The sequence below is a fragment of the Giraffa tippelskirchi genome, chromosome 14 (assembly GCF_054371585.1).
Source record: "Giraffa tippelskirchi isolate mGirTip1 chromosome 14, T2T-mGirTip1v1.2.pri, whole genome shotgun sequence".
Taxonomy (NCBI): Eukaryota; Metazoa; Chordata; class Mammalia; order Artiodactyla; family Giraffidae; genus Giraffa; species Giraffa tippelskirchi.
In genome coordinates this window covers 36,011,725-36,030,123 of record NC_137288.1, presented here as the reverse complement: position 1 = coordinate 36,030,123, position 18,399 = coordinate 36,011,725, and the positions used below count along the sequence as shown (strand labels likewise).

General features: G+C 36.6%; 1 protein-coding gene across 22 annotated transcripts in view; it reads right to left on the bottom strand.

The window, feature by feature from the left end:
- The window catches only part of NOL4 (nucleolar protein 4), a 675,738-nt gene that overhangs the window by 331,858 nt on the left and 325,481 nt on the right, over positions 1-18,399 (bottom strand). For 6 of the 22 annotated variants that reach the window (XM_081562521.1, XM_081562534.1, XM_081562520.1 and 3 more), the window contains one exon: positions 16,360-16,472. The exons of the other annotated variants lie outside the window; for them this stretch is intronic. The gene's annotated coding sequence lies outside the window, so the exon portion shown is untranslated. The remainder of the gene's footprint in view (positions 1-16,359; positions 16,473-18,399) is intronic. 22 annotated transcript variants of the gene reach the window in all.

Below are 18,399 nucleotides of genomic sequence, written 5' to 3'. Positions count from 1 at the left end.
TGGAAAAGAAATATTCAAATTAGAAGTATAATTATACATAGCTTTTTTTAGCCATTTTTCCCAAAGCACTTTTTAATAAATAAGTCACATTCTTAAGGAGTCAACAGTCAAGAATAATTACTCCCTATATGTAAAGGGAAAGAGAAGCATGGAATAGTTAAAAGAAATATGCCCACATTAAGAGCTAGTTTAGCTCCTATGGCTAGGAAATAACTGAATTGTTTTGCTACCATGATATTTAGTTTATAGTTTTGGAATGCTCATGCACTTAACTTCTTTGGGATATATATATATACAATCAAGGGTAGAGTTGCTTATTCATGAGTATATTTACGTAGACATTGCACTATTTTTAATATATATGAAATAATCACAAATTTCTAAAAACCCAGAGTCATAAAATAAGATGAGCTAGTCTTTACAATTCCTTTAACTTAGATATCTCCCTCCGCATACACTGATATTCTGTGCTGTACCTTTGCTTAATTCTATAATGTCATGTAAGTAAATTAAAACTATTATGTGAAAATAAGCTTATATCTGTTGACAGCTTAATATGTACCCCAGGCTGTGCTTAACACTTTACATGTATTGTATCTTTTATTCTTGATAATAATCATGTCGTTCCCATTTCACAGATAAGGAAGCTGAGGCTCATGATCACATATATAGGAAATGGAAAGCACTGCAGGAGATAAAATAATGAATATGGCACAGCCTGAAGGTTATATCAGTAGGAAACAAGGTAGCCTCTGGAAAGAATAATTAGCCTCATTTAATAGCACATAATGAATCACAATGTTTATGAAATATTAAGTGTGTTAAATATAGAGTCTATATTGTAATAAAGAGACCTCAAATTGTTGTAGCTTAAGTGAGATAGAAACATATTTGTCTCTCCTCTGAAGTCTAGTATATTCCTCTCTCCTCTAAAGTCTAGTGGGTCAGAACCAGCCTGGTAGCTTTGCCATCAGAAGCACGTGACTTCTGAGGAGTCTCCAGACATCTCTATTTCCCACCCAGAAATAAACATGAAAATGAGAAAGTGGAGTAAATAAGTCGCATTCAGCATAATTGTTTATGTCTCATCAGTCTAAAATCAATCACAGGACCACATCTAGAGTAAAAGAAAGCAAGAAAATGTAGTCAACAGATTGGTCAAAAGCACATAGGTGTCCAGTTGAAATTTCAGAGGATTCTGAGGAAGAAAATGATAAATACGAAGGACAAGTGGAAGTTTCTGCCTGATTTACTAATCTATTCTGATGCAAACAGGAGACCTGTGCAAAGTCCCATCCCATTATGCTTGTGGGATGTAAGAGGGATGGCCTGGAAAAGTAAGTCGCGATCCAACTGGGGGAGGCTTCAATGCCAATCTGGAGTAACCTATTAGAGAATCCTTTTTTTTTTTCAGTATATAATTTTATTGAAATATAACAGAGTAAAAAAATGCACAAAACATAAAGGTACACCCTGATGAATTTATACAAATTTAACACACCCATGTAAAGATCACTCAGATTAATATAAGAGGGGCAACATAAGCACAAACTCCCACATGCCTCTTCCCAGTCACTAACTTTGCTCTCCTCCCCAAAGATAACCACGAACTTGTCAACACAGATTAAGGCTGCCTATCTTGTTGTGCCATGATGCTTGTGGGATTCATACATGTTGCAGTGTGTAGCAGTATTTTTATCTACTATTGCTATACAGCATTTCCTCATAGAATATGCCATTATTTACTTAATCATTGTGATGTTGAAACTGAAACTCCAATACCTTGGCCACCTGATGTGAAGAGCTGACTCACTTGAAAAGACCCTGATGCTGGGAAAGATTGAGGGCAGGAGAAGAAGGGGATGACAGAGGATGAGATGGTTGGATGGCATCATCGACTCGATGGACATGGGTTTGGGTGGACTCAGGGAGTTGGTGATGGACAGGGAGGCCTGGCATGCTGCGGTTCATGGGGTCACAAACAGTTGGACATGACTGAGTGACTGAACTGTCCTCAAGATAAACATTTGTGTTGTTTCCAGTTTTCAGCTATTAAAAATTATACTGCTATAAGTTTCCTTCATGTTTTTGTTTTGGTTCACCCAACATTCATTTCTTTTTGGTGTATAACCCAAGGAATAGAGTTTTTCATGGATATGTTCATATGTTCAACTTCTGCAGATCATATCAAGCAGCTGTAGTAATTTATTATTTTTCTAGAGTATCTGAGCATTATTCTTGTTCTGTAATCTCACCAACACTTGAGAATATCATTCTTTTTCATTGTAGCCACTCTGGTGGGTATAACTTCCATTTCTCTAATGACTCTCTAGTGGTTTTTTCATTCTCTCATGACTAACGAGACTAAACATCCTTGCTTTCATTTATTGGCTACCTGGAGAGCCATTTTTGTTGAGTATCTCTTCCAGTCTCTTGTTCAATTTTTTTTTTATTGGGTGGTCTTTTTATATTTCTCTATATAATCTGAATATGAATCATTTGCCAGTTTGTAACTGACTTCTCAGAGAACAGCTTTTAAATTTTTTGAATGAAAGAGTGACATGAATAGCTGAGAAAATTAATACACCATGAAAATGAAAAAGTCAAGCAGGGAGATTTTGAAAGACATTGTATAAATTTCTGGAGAAATGGAATGAGGGCTTAATTTAGACAGAGAGCAATAATAATAGAAAAGAAAGGAAAATGGTGAAAAAAATACTGTATAAAGGATTAATTCATCCATTTATTTATTCAATACTGAGAAGCCTTGATAACTGATTTGGAAAATTATGGAATATAGGCCATTCATGAAGAACAGGGATTACTTCATAAAACAAGACAATCAATATTGGCAGGTGAGAACTTAGGAAAATGAAAGTTTATAATTACTGAGCCATCTTTAATATGGAATCAGCAAGACAAAAAGAAAAAATCACAAGGTAGCACAAGACCAACTTAAAGACATTCTATCATCCTTGCCACTGCTTAAACTCCATGTTCCTTTTTTTGCAGGTCACTCAAACAATAAATGGAGAAGGCAATGGCACCCCACTCCAGTACTCTTGCCTGGAGAATCCCAGGGACGGGGGAGCCTGGTGGGCTGCCGTCTATGGGGTCGCACAGAGTCGGACACAACTGACGCGACTTAGCAGCAGCAGCAGCAGCAAACAATAAAAAAATAAAATAGCATAACACAGCCTTAAAAAATCATAATGGAAGAGAAAACTCTTTTCTCTAGGTCAATTTTTCCAAGAAAAGATATTTGAGGGGCAGCAATCCTAGGATGCCTGTCTATCAAAACATTTCCCATTTCCCCCACCCTAAAAGCTCAGCCACAATGCCCTTCCTCTTCCTATTCTGACTTATTAGTAAAAGTTAAAAGTAAAGGCTTCAGAACTTCCCTCAATGTAAAGTGAAAGTTGCTCAGTCCTTTACGACTCTTTGTGACCCCATGGACCATAGCCTGCCAGGCTCCTCTGTCCATGGGCTTCTCCAGGCAAGAATACTGGAGTGTGTTGCCATGCCCCGTCCAGGTGATCTTCCCAACCCAGGGATTGAACCTCGGTCTCCTGCATTGCAGGCAGATTCTTTACTGTCTGAACCACAGGGAAATGGAAGGCTGCAGAACTTCCCTCAATGGTTACATTCAAATGCTCATCAGAGTGAGATCTCAAGTCATCTATCATCATCGGCATCAATATCATTATCTGAGTACACTGAGCACTTACCATTTACTGGGTATTACATATATATTTTATTTAAGCCCTCTAAATCCATGCAAATAAGTACTATTACTATGATTCTCATCGTATAGCTGGAAAAGATAAAACAAAAAGTTTAAGCAATTTGTCCAAAGTGACTCAACTGGTAAGTCATGGAGCTTGGATATGAGCCTAGGCAGTTTAACTCTAGAATCTGCTTTCTTACCTATTATCTTTCTCTCTTATCTAAATATTTCCTATCAGCTATCATGTCAGAATCATTAACAGTTTAGGCCTTAAAAGAATAACACCTTATTCTTTTAGGCTGTAGGAGTCAGGACCTGGGTATGGGAAGCCCCTTATGGCACAGCACACTCTAAGGACAGAAATGAGACTGAGACCTAATCTGAGTGATAAAAAAGACCACTGCAAATATCTCATATTTGTTTGCTTACCTCCCCCTCAATGTCCACACCCCCACTATCACTAATCTGGATCATTCCCATTTCCCTCCACTTTCATTTCCTCTCCACCTCCAAACTGTCACCCCCTCCAATTCATTCCCCACCCCACAGCCAGAATGATCTTTTCAAATTATAAAACAGTTCATGCCACTCTTCTCAAAACCATTCAGCAGCTTCCTACTGCACTTAAGATAAAATCCAAACTCTTCATCAGAACACACAAAGTCCTGCAAAATCTGTGCCCTGCTTCCCTTTCCACTCTCATTGCACTCCACTCTGATCCCTTCTACTATGCACATTGGATTTTATGCAAATTCTTGACCACAACAAGCACTTCTCCACCTCCAGATCAGTGTGAGACTCTGATCTCTGGCCTGTTCTTTCTCCAGCAACCTAAATGTTCAGTTTCTTCTCATCCCTCATAGCCATTTAACACATAGAAACTTTGCTTTGATCGTCCCACCTAAAGTGCTCTCCTCACCTTATTCTTTGTTATAACAGTACCCTCACCTACTTTTGTAGTAGACTTTTTAAAAAACTGTCATTTGATTGCTCAGTAGAAGTGTAGCCATCTGTCTTTCCCACCTGAATGAATTAAGCTTCATGATAGTGTCAGCCTGGCACATGCTAAACACCAATAAGGAATCCAATCAGATGAACGTAGAACCATGAGAGCCATTTACTGATTCTTATCTTGGGTAACCTGGTGGATAGTAGGGTCACTCACTGAGACATGAAATACAGTAGGAAAAGTGAGCTTTGGAGAAGAACATAGTTCAGTGAGAGGTTGAATTTGAGATGCCTACAGGTAAGACAAGTAGAAATGCCCATGAAGTAGTTAGAAATGGGTGTCTAGGGTTCAGGGAAACATCTCTACACGATAACACAGACTTGGAAGACAAGAGAGTAACAGGACAGATGAAGCTATGGAAGTGAACAAGAAGACTCAGGAAAATATGCCTGATGGAGAAAGTAAAAGACCAACAAGTAGTATAAAGGAAGGAACATTACTAATAATAGAAAAGGAAAAAACTGAGAAAGAGCCTTCAAAGTGGTCAGAGAAGCCCCAGGAGAAAATGGGGAGAGATTTCCAAGGAAGATGATAGGGTCTATCAGAAAGGTCAAACACTGTGGAGACAGTAAATAGGAAGACAAATGAAAGAGGGAATGAGATCTATTGTTGAGGAAACCCTGGTGACCTTTGGGAAAGGTTGCAACCAAGCAGATTTGTACACTAAAGACACAAGTTTTTCCAATTCATAGCTTTAGCTAGGGCTTGGACTATATAAAAATCTTGCCCAGTGATTTTGAAAACCCTGTGACACAGGAAGTGTGACAAAATGAAATTATTAAGTATCTTAGCTATCAGCTTTAGGAAAGAAATAGTTACCCTTCATTGTTGGGATTTTCTAAAGAGGTACTATTAGAGTCAGCTGAAAAGCCTGGTCCATTCAAAACTGCAGGACTATGTAAGGAAACTCATGATTATCAGTGGCAAAAGCTACCAGGGTGCTTTCAGAGAATGAAAGCTGCACGATATACACATTAAACAGGAAAGAAATTTGAGAGGCAAGAGGTTGTGACCAGCAGCAGTTTACAGAGGCTACCAGGGTATGGTTGGCAATTCAAGATCACAGATGCCTCAACTTGCCCTAATCTGAGTCTTTCTTGCTAAGTGCATTCATGCTGGTAGTCAGCCGAGATGCAACCATACACTAAATTTTGAACCCGAGCAGAGGATAAGTATTCTAGGGTATTTAATGTACCTCCTCCCTCTAGTTCAAAGGCAGACCCACACTAAAATAACCCCCCTTGCAAAACCAAAAACTGATCTCAAATGTGGATGGAATAAAGCTCAGAAAAGAGAGATGTGAGCACTGGATTGGCATGAAGAACTGGCAAAAAACAGGGAGGGTCTTCTGAACGCTTCACTCTTTCTCTCATATATCCCCAGATATTCTGACACATAATTACTCCACTCATTTGTCCAAAAGTAGTTAATTTCAGTAAAAGCACATTCCTGTAAATATTATCTATAGCCTATAAGTGAAAACTAGAAATTTCACATATCTACTGTAATTTAAAATAAAAACAACTTGAAATCTCTTTCTGTTGATAATTAGATTTGGCCTAGGGCAGTGTTTTGCGAACTAAATAAGCTGTTAAGTAGAGGTGTGGGGCAGACACAGTAAGTATCAGGGAGTCGTTTTATTTTTCTTCCCCCAAACCAGTTATTGTGGAAGGCACTGAGATTAAAAAAAAAAAAAAAAAATTTGGGGGTGGAAAGCTGAATAAAGAAAGACATGGTGAGGAACCCGGGACGAATTTTGGACGTCTGCCCTGTTTGTGGGAGGCGAGCAGTGGCAGCTACTGGATTAGAGTCCTGGTAGAGACCGCTAGGGCAAAGGAGGGCTCTGGTTTCTGCTTCTTTTATTTAGACAGCAGCGGCTGCAGCAGCTGGTACAGGTGAGGGCGCCCTGACGGTCGTCATGGCAACGCTAGAAGGGTGGAGGTGAGAAAGACTCTCTCCATCCAGCAAACCTCCGCCACCTCTCCGCAGACCTCGCCCAGGCTTCTCGACTGGTGCTCCAACCACAAGCACAGTCCGTTCTCGCCTCTCCAGCGTCCATCTCCAACAGCACGGTTGCCTTGGCAACGGGTGGGGAGGGAGGAGGGCCAAGGCCCTTTTCCCTATGGCGTTCCCCGCCCCTGTGCTCAGAGGATGAGGGCTCAGGGGAGGTCTGAGTCCTCCCCCAGCGGGGCTGGGCCGCGCGGGGCACTCAACACTAAAGCACAAGGCAAAGCAGGCTGGAGACTCCAGCCACCGCGAAGCAGCCGCCAGGGTAGAGGCTCAACTGCCTGGCCCTAGGAAGGCATCTCTCTCCTCACTCCTCTGGGAAGGAGGTGCAGTCCTGCTGGGGTCGTGCCTGTCGACCTTCCATAGGTCCAAGGGTCTGAAAAAAAGCTTGCCCCACCCCATTCATACCCAATTCCGGCATGGAAGCAGGGAGGAGGCTAACTTCCAGCAAGACCCCCTCCAGTCCCAGCCAGCTTAGTGATACCCTCTGCCAGCCCCTTCCATCCACTTCGGGTTATCTCCAGGACAAGGACACCGAGTCTTTTCCCTTTTCTCTGCTTTTCCCTGGCGTTTGGGAGCAAAGGGTAGAGGTCCTTGGAGGTTAGGAGTAGGCTGCAGGACCCCAGACTTCCTGCAGGGTCAGGGTCTCCTCCCGCTGCCCAGACATCCCATGGGAGAGGGATGTGGGAGGGGGTCTGGCACCAGCAGTGTGCTACCACCCCCAGTCAGGTAAACTGTGTCCAGGAGAGGCACCCTCGACGGACGATTCAGGATTGCATACAGAAACTAATTTTGCTCGGAGCCTAAAAGAACTGAATCACGTGTTTATTTACTTGAGCAAAACAAGCCCAGGCAGAGAAGGGCTTCTCTTTCAGCAGCTTAGTCAGTGGACTTCGTTGCCTTGCATTCGAATGCATCAGAAAGCATCACGATTTTGAAAGAAATAAACATTGTTTAGGTACTGAAAAAGAAAATGCCAAAAAAACTATGTTTCATTTTCCATTTGAAATTCTGAGGACAGTTTTTCTATAGTTTACAATCTACATCTATCCTTTTCTTGAGCAGCAATGAATATTTTATTGCTATAGCCAGGAGTTTTCATAAAGCCGTTATTATCTTTTTAATAAGATGCACAACATTTGAAAATTCTAAGCAATACCTGTGATGCTGAATATATGCTGTATCAGTGATTTTTTTGAATATTTGTGGAAATACTTGATGAATCAGCTTGTTGTTAACTAACTGTTCATTACCTAGCATTTGCAGCAAAGATTATATTTTTAACTGGAGAAAATATGTAGGAAAATGAACAGCATTTATTAAACAGAATTAAGTTTAACAGTCTGCTTAAGAAATTTGAAAGTGATTTGCTATATATATTATATAAATTAAACATAAATATTATAAATAAATTTATAAATATATAAATTATATATATATATATACACTAAATCACTTCAGTCATGTCTGACTCTTTGCAACCCCAAGGACTGTAGCCTCCTAGGCCCCTCTGTCCATGGGATATTATATAAATTAAATATAAATATTTATATATAAATGTATAAATATATAAATTATATATATATATATATATATACACACACACACACACACACACTAAGTTGCTTCAGTCATGTCTGACTCTTTGCAACCCCAAGGACTGTAGCCCCCTAAGCCCCTCTGTCCATGGGATTTTCCAGCCAAGAATACTGGAGTGGGTTGCCATGTCCTCCTCCAGGGGATCTTCCCAACCCAGGGATCAAACTTGAGTCTCTTATGTCTCCTGCATTGACAAGTGGGCTCTTTACCATTAGTGCCACCTGGGATATACATAAATTATGTAATATACATGTGTGTAATTTACTATAAATATATATATTTGGGCACTAAATAAATTTGGCTACCAAAACATAAAGGATCTTCGAATGAAAGTCTTGAGATTATATATAAACCTTAAAATTCAAATTGAAGTGTTATCTGATTGTTAACCCAGATATGTCCTGTTGCCTTTGCATTGAAATATTCAACTTTACTAGGCAGTAGTTTAAAAGATGATTTAATCATCAATAACTGAATATTTAGTAAAGACAATATTCCTATAATCACATTCTAAACTGCCAAACTATTTCAAATATTATAGGTAGAAATATTGCTATCATCCCCCTAAGGATATTATCCATGCTCTTAATGCCAAATTTCTTTCTTCTTTAAAAAATAATTTTTGCCTACATTGATTAAAAGCAAATGTATATTTCAATTGGGAGAAATATCTGTCTACAAGTCATAGAATGTATACTAATTTATGTTTAATACTTCAGTTTATGCTCTCAGGATCCAAAAGTGTCGATAATCAAAGCACCCCACATTACAATGTGAAGTTTAAGTGAATGGGAAGTGAGAGGAAAACTTTTAGCTTTCTGGACAGCTTCTTCTGCCATTTGAAAAGGTTAGCCTAGCTTCTCACCCTTATATTTCCCACGGTATTAGAAGTACTAAGCATGTCAGGCACACCTTCAGTTAGGTGTCAATGTTTGCATATTAAAGTACTGCTCCACTTCCTCAAGGTACAATATATACTGAGGCATTAAAATATAAAACTTGACACAAAACTGCTAACTGAAGCTTTCAAAATGAATGAATATCTGATCATTTAATCTTAGTGTGCACTAAAACTGAGGAAGCTGGGAAAAGCAAAGTATATTAAGAAATGATTTGAAAGAACCTGCATCATATACTCAATACGTAATTTTAACTAATAGATGTCTCTAGGTAGTAGAACCAAAGGTTATTTTTTTTCTTTCTTTTGTGTTTCTTTCCTTTTCAAGAAATCTAAGCAGAAGGCAATTTAATAATAATGAACATAATATATATTTAATATTGATAAATGCCTACACTTTGAAAGCATAGCATATGTTCAGTTTATTAGTTGTGACGGTTATTTTTTCCAATGTTTAAAATCTTTAGGTTGTACTATATACTAGAAAAAAAGCCAAATGAATGAAAATTGATAAAATATGTCTTTCCAAGAGTTAGGGAAATTGACAGGCTTGTAAAATCAACTACAGAACCAGAAAAACTTGTATCTAAGTGTCCAGTTTTCTCACTAAATAACATCATGTTACAAGAAAGTGTTACATTTAAAGTGTTCATTAAACTTATACAAGACTGTCAAACCCCCAAAGCATCATATCATGGAAAGCTGACCATTTTTATCCATAGCTATATCAGAATATAATCACATCATAACTTATCTGAGTAAGTAGATACCAACTAATTTATAAGTTGGAATTAAAATGTTTTACTGAAAGGCATTAATAAAACAATAAAATGACACAACATAAAAATAGCTACCGTGTAATTCCCACTTTAACAGGACACGCCACTTGAATTTGAAGTAAATAAACAAATTCTGTCATAATGAGCAGGGAGGAACAGAAAGATGTTTGTCTTTTACAAAACACAGATTACACAAAGATTTGTGTATATCCATTTCCCCAAAGTCCATTATCATAAATCTGTCATTTGAATTTGAGCTGATAATAAATATCTATCAGTGCAAAAATGTCCACTGAAGAAACAGGGCTTCCCTGGTGGCTCAGACAGTAAAAAATTGGCTGGCAATGCAGGAGACCCAGGTTCAATCCCTGGGTCAGGTAGATCCCCTGGAGAAGGGAATGTCAACCCATTCCAGTATTTTTGCCTGGAGAATCCCATGGATAGAGAGGAGCCTGGCGGGCTACAGCCCATGGGTTCACAAAGAGTCAGACACAACTGAGCGACTAACACACACACACAAAGAAATTGAACAATATTAACTGGAGATTATGTTTTTAACAATCAAGCTGTTACTCCAACAGATATGTAATAATTGATATACAAAGTTCTGTTAAGCTTTTAAAATAGTAACCTTTGACTTTTTATGCCTCCCACATATCCATATTAAACTGTTCTCAAGTGTTCTTATACTTACCTGTATCTCTTACTTGTAGTACTTACTCAATTTACTACTTAAGTAAATGTTTTTTTTTTTTTTTTTGACTCTTACAATTCAGTCTTTTCAGAGTAACCAAAAATATCTCTCTAAAATGAAGATCTGAGGCTACTTATTTAAGGAGTATATATGAGTAGATGGGGACACAGTGGGAGAACACGAGCATTTTAGATGTGTGACTGAGCTCACACTTAAGGACAGGAAACGATCAGGGACACAAAAACTAAAGTTTGAAAGAAATGGCAACATGAAACCAAAGGAGAAAGCTATAATAGCAAGCTAAAGCTTGGGTTTCTCTGGGAGCAACTGCCTACACCAGGAACCTACAGCTTCTGGGGACTGGAGAGAATGGGCAGAAGAAAAGACTAAACCTGAGATTCTGGCAAGTTAAGGACAATGAAGCAGATTTCTAAGAGCAAAGAATTAGAGGGAAAGGAATGAATGAAAACTGACTTCATTTGGGGCAATGTCTACACATCCAGATTTCACGTCACCAATTCTCTTTTCAATGTTATCTAAATTTCTATTGAAACCTTTGAGTTTTCTACTTTCTAGATTTGTTTTTTTCCTCTTTTGTTATTTTTTAAATTTTGCTTCTCACATGTACATCATCTTTTTCCCTCTAAAATGATATTAATCCTCCACAACCGATAAGAGTTATGAATTCAGAATTTTAAGAAATATATATTCAAAAGTGTAAGTGTTTTGAAATCCCCACCTTGACACATTATAGCAAATTTGTTGACTACAATAGAATGATAAAAAGAAATGTTAACACCTTCAAGAAAAAGAGACAGATCATGTACAGAGAAAGGACAATAGAATTGGCAACACATTTCTCAGCTGGAGGTATGATGGAATATAGAAAATAACATGACCTTTTTAAGAAAGGTTTAAAAGTTAAAATAATAAGTCTAAATAAAAATGTTTTCAGCTAGAAAATTAAGAAACTGCCCACTAACTTTAAAGAAACTTCTAAAGCACCAATTTTATGTGGAAAAAAAGGTGAGGGTGGGACGTTCTGGGAGAATAGCATTGAAACATGTATATTATCATATGTGAAACAGAACACCATTCCATGTTCGATGCATGAGACAAGGGCTCAGGGCCGGGGCAATGGGATGACCCAGAGGGATGGGATGGGGAAGGAGGTGGGTGGAGGGTCCAGGAAGGGGAACACATGTAAACCCATGGCTGATTCATGTCAATGTACGGCAAAAACTATTACAATATTGTAAAGTAATTAGCCCCCAACTAAAATAAATAAATTTATAAAAAATAAATAAATAAATAAAAACACCACACAAAAAAATAGATAAATAAAGTTCATCCCCAATACTCAAAAAAAAAAAAAAAAAATACCTTCAGAGGAAAAGATCAACAGATGTGAAAAAGAAATATGGAAAGTAACTAGTGAATTTGGACATGAGCATTAAAAACAACTATATTTATGAAATAAAGATAAATATTATTTGTATTTAATATATAATATTTATATACTTATAATTGATGCCTTCAAACCATGGTATTGAAGAAGTCCCTTGGGCAGCAAGGAGATCAAACTGATCAATATTAAGGGAAATCAACCCTGAACACTCATTGGAAGGATTGAGGCTGAAGCTGAAGTTTCAGTGTTTTGATCACCTGACACGAATAGCCAACTCACTGGAAAAGTCCCCAATGCTGGGAAATATTGAGGGCAGAAGGAGAAGAGGGCATCAGAGGATGTGATGGCTGGATGGTATCACCGATGCAATGGACATGAACTTGGGCAAACTTCAGGAGATGATGAGGGACAAGGAGGCCTGGCATGCTGCAGCCTATGGGGTCACAAAGAGTCCAACACGACTGAGTGACTGAACAACAACTATATATATATATATATGTATATATTTAGAGTAATTACATAAAAGAACAATAATAATAGTATCTACATTCTGGAGTTTAGAAGAAAAAAGAGACTAAACTAAAAGGTAATTCCTGAAAATATATACAGTATAGTATAGTTAGTCATATCTGACTTTTTGGGACTCGCCTGGACTGTAGCCTGTCAGGTTCCTCTGTCCATGGGATTTTCTAGGCAAGAATACCAGAGTAGGAAGTCATTCTCTTCTCTAGGAGATCTTCCTCACCCAGGGATCGAAGCCAGGTCTTCTGCATTTCAGGCTGATTCTTTAGAGTCTGAGCCATTGGGGAAGCCCCATGGAAACACGGTAGCAGTCAATATTTAGCAGGAAGGTCAAGATGTAGATTGTAATAATCATGCATGGTCAGATGTAAATGTCAATCACTATGGTAAATCTAGTGTATAAAATCCAAATTAGTAAAGGGGAAATGTGAATGAAAAATAAGTTAAAATGTCAAGGTAACGGAAAAAGGAACACTAAAAAAACAAGGTAAACAGAAAACAAAGAATGCGATGTTAAAATATATAGGTATGTACAAACAATCACAGAATCTTTTGAAAACAATGAAAAGATACATCGTCAGACATACAAAGCCAAAAGAATTCATTACTAGCAGACCTATACTATAAGAAATGCTAATATCCTTCAGGCAGCAGGAGATGATACCAGATGGAAATATGGATGTATAAATGGGAAGGAAAGGTAACAGAATGATAATCACATGGGTAAATATATTACTGTATTATCTTTATTATGTAAATATCTTTGAAGATCATTAAAATCTGAATATAATAATGTATTATAAGGTTTATCACACATCTATTTGAAAATATATATATATATATATATATTAACAAGAGCATAAATGTCACAAGGGGAAAACGAAAGTGCACCATGCCAAGCTTCCTCAACTACACAAGATGCATAATTCTTAAAGGTAGACTTTCATAAGTTAAATGTATACACTATAAACTCTACGGCATTTGGTAATATTTAATTAATTTCAAAAATGCAGAAAAAGAAGGGGGAAAGAACAAAGAACAGATTAAACAGAAAAAAAAAAACAGCAAGATGACAGACTTAACACTAACCACATTAAATATAAATGATACAAATGAACTTATTCACAGAACAGAAAGAGAGTCACAGATGTAGAAAGCAAACTTACGGCTACCAAGGGGAAAAAGTAGGGGGATAAATTGGAAGATTGGGATAGATAACTAATAAGGACCTACTATACAGCACAGGGAACTCTGCTCAATACTCTGTAATGACCTATATGGGAAAAGAATCTAAAAAATTGAATATGTGTATATGTATAAGTGATTCACTCTGCTGTACAGCAGAAACTAACAGCATTGTGAATCAACTATACCTCAATAAAATTTTTCTACATTTCTAATAAAGACTCAATTAAAAGGCAGACATTATGAAAACAAGATCCAGCTATATACTGCTTACAAGAAATGCACTTTATAGTTTACCCATGAACAATGCAGGGGTTAAGGGCACAAACCCACACACAGTAGAAAATCTGCGTGTAATTTAATAGTCAGCCCTCTGCATCCATGGCTGCAACTGCAGATTCAACTAACATACCATTGCATGTACTTACTGAAAACAAAAATCTGAATACAAGTGCACCTTCGCAGTTCAAATCTGTGTTATTCAAGGGTCAACTGTATATTTCAAGCCACAAATAGTTCACAAATAAAAGGATGAAAAAAGATGCCATCCCTGTACTGTAGAAGGGGGATTATTACTGGAATGCAAAGCTGCTTTAACATTTGAAAATCAATGTCATCCACCATATTAACAAAAAAAAAAAAAAAAAAAAGCTCAGTTCAATAACACAGAAAAGGTCAATAACAGACAAAAACCAACATCTATCCCTCATAAAACCTCTTAGGAATGCTGGAATTGAAGGGAAGTTGCTCAACAGGAAAGACATTTTACTACGTTATGCTTAAAAATGCACCCAAGTGAAATACAGACTCCTCAGTATGAACTGCCAAACTATTCACTGCTTGGCCCTGTGAATTATTTAAACTTCTCTCTCATAAGTCTCCCTGTCTTATTCTACTCTCCAGCCATGTAATTCTTTTTTTCAATTTTCCCTTTTGCTTCTCAGCCTTTGCACATGTTTTGTCTTCCGCTTCACCTCCTGCAACCCCCAAATTTCTAAAGATCCTGGAGATTCTGAAGATTCTAAGGGAGAATCTTTTCCTTGCCTTTTCCACTTTTTTAGAGGACACTCACATTCCTTGGCACATGGCCTCTTCTTGCATCTTCAAAGCGCATTGCTCCAACCTTTGCTTCTATCTTCATATCTCCTTTGAATCTAGCCCTCCTTTCCTCTTATAAGGACTCTTGAGATTATATTGGGCCCACCTGGAAATTCTAGGATAACCTTCCTATCTCATGATTCTAAACTTAATCACATCTTCAAAGCCCATTTTGCCACGTCAGGCAAAATAGTCACAGGTTCTAGAGATTAGGCTAAAGACAACTTGTGCAGGCCTTTATTCTGTCTACTACTGTACGTAAAACGTTTTTTTGAATATAGGAAGTTAGGTTTTGTATTTTCTAACATATCAAGCTATTCAGAAGTATACAGAAAAGTATCAAAGTAAAATGAACTTTTGTCAAATACAAATGTGTTGGTAATGTGTAGTATACATGCTAAAAATAATTGAAAGAAAATTTCCAAGATTGTTGATCTATAGCCTAATATGGCAGTCCCCCATCAATAACACTGATGATAAAGCCTGCCATCTCTATGGCAACTAAAATGGATATTATTCTTGCTACATTCCCAGCTAGTGTCTTATCCTATTTATCTAGTTTGAAACCTCTGAACAAGTTACTAATTCAGGCACTGAGCAAGCCATTAAGGGGAAATGTCAAAGCCAGATAGAAAATTAAATATCATAAACGTATCATATATAAAAACCATATATGTCTTCTCTGTCAAACACTGTGCAATCAATACAACTTAGGATTTATTAAAAGAATAGAGCTTTATAGCATTTTACAATATAGAAAATACTCAAGAGTTATCAGTCGCCCAAACTGCATTTTATCATGCTATCCTTCAAACCTTCTTCCAAAATCAAAGGCCTCAGTCTACTCATGAGTATAAGAATATACAATCTTAATAACACCTATCATTTGTTTAATATATTAGCTTATTATTGTTCCCACGTCACTTCAAATACACATATTTTCTCTTTCAATCTGGATACCATACTCTTTGAGAAAGAAAACAAATATTTAAAGCCCCAATAATTTTAGACCTATAATTTTACATATATGTGTGTAAATTTACCCATATATATCTGTATGTAATCAGTAAATTATAACCAAATGTAATTTTAAAAACCTAAGTGAAGTTCTGTCACAAACCTGAAATTATCAAAACACATCACTTGTATGTCACCACCCAGCACTATAATAACAAAGTGACTAAATAATTTTTGATAAGCAAATCAATATTAATACATCAATTGTTAATATTAACCTACTAATATAATTTTGAATCAGTTTTATGTGCTGGTTAAAATAAATATTCATACTTGGATGAATGTTAAATATTTTTATAAAAGTAAAAAGATAAATGTTTGTAAATAAAAAAAAATCAGCTTCTCCCTATATCCACCAAATAAGTGGTGATGAAGCATTTAAAGGATATCTTCTTAAGGGACACCAAATTACTAACCTGCTCTGAAATTCCATAAATCTTGATCTGTCTTCAGAATATTATATGAATTCTTGAATGGCAAATCTTTGCCACACTCACATATGTTATAGATGTATCAAAATCTGCTCTTCCTAAAAGCAATGAAAGATCTTCCATAAATTGTCAGATTCAACTTTTCTAAAACACTAGAAACTCATAAAAGGCTTACAACAACCCAGCAAGCATTGTTAAAGAGCCTTGGAGAGAACGTAGAAACTTACAGTGTTTTAACTTTCTCTAGTTCCATTTCCTAACATGTTGTTCTGCAATAGCTTTGATAAGTAACAGCCCACATTATTAGTGCACTTTGTAGCCACCAGAGGAAAGAGAGTGGAACTGGAACTTTTTTGAAGCCTAAGTTCCAAAGAGCATTCACATTATTTTATCTGTCAAGTAGTTCTCTGGGAGACCCCATGTGTCAGGGTGTTCAAAATTGAATGACTCAGAATTCACCTAATGTGAACAGCCCTCCACTAAGGAGCATTTATGGAAAACAATTACAGGAAAATGTTTTATTTTCATAGCTCCCAAGACAGTGAATTGCACATTTGAGTCAAACAGCAGACTAAACAAAAACTTACAATTAAAAACTATGCAATGAGATGTCCATAAGGTTTTAAAAAGCTTCAACATATACTTAAGAATCCAGGACACACACATGTAAAGAGATGTTTGCATGCTCAGAGAAGGTCTAAGAAGGACTCAGGGTCTTACCTCTAGCTGACCTTGAGGCTTTGCACACGCAGGAAATAAAGGTTAGAAAAGAGTTGTCAGCTGCCCAGCTAAGTGTCAAAGGTTTGTCCCAACATACACAGATAGCCCCTTAGCAAATACTGGGAGATTTACAGGTTCCAGGAATTTAGAAGCAAACCTTATATGTTATTGAAATTATGTTGATAAAAATCCTAACTAGACTGCTATATATTAATACATTTTTTAAAAAGAAAGAAATTGATGGTAATTCTCACAGCAACCACTAGGAAAATAACTCAAAATATATAGTAAAAGCAACAAAAAGGAAATTAAAATGGTACACAAAAAAGTAAGTATTTAATACAAATGAAGATAAGGAGTTAAGAACAAAAAAGACATGACATGGAAAACAAATAACAGAAGAAATAACTCCTTCCTTAGCAATAATTACATTAAATGTAAAGGGATTACAACAATTAAAAGATGGATATAGGCAGAATGGATAAAAACAATCATTCAAAAATACATATACAATAGACTTATTTTATATTCAGAAACAAACATACTGAAGGTGAAAGGATGGAAAAAGATATACCATGCAAACAGAAACCAAAAGAGAGGAGAAGAGGCTATATCAAAGTTAGACCAAGTAGACATTAAGATAAAAATTATTACTGGAGGCAAATTGTGACACTTTATAATGGTAAAATTGACAGTCCTTCAAGAATACATAGCAATCATTGACATACACATACTGAAAAACAGAGCCACAAAATACAAGAAGAAAAACGTGACAGAATTAAAGAATGTAATAATTAAAAATTAATCGTTGGAGACTTCAGTACTCAACTTTCAATAATGCCTCAAACAACTAGACATGACAGACAATCACCAAAGAAACAGACAATTTGAGTAACATTACAAATCAGCTAAACCTAATAGACAGACATATTTAAGATCACTCTATAACAGCAGCAGAAATATGTATTTTTCTCGAGTGCATATGCAATGTTCTCCATTATAGACCATATACCAGGCCAAAAAACAAGTCTCAATAACTTTAAAAGGGTTGAAACCATATTAGATATTTTTCTACAACCACAATATAAAAAATTCAGAAATCAATAAGAAATTTGGAAAACTGACAAATCTGTCAAAAATAGAACAACACACTCTTCAGTGAGAAATAGTTTGAGATGAAGGAAAACAAAACTATATCTAAACTTATGGGATACAGCTAAAGAAAAGTTCTATGAGGGAAATTTATAGTGGTAAGTGCCTAGATTTTAAGAAAGAAAGATCTCAAATAATCTAATTTTCTATCAT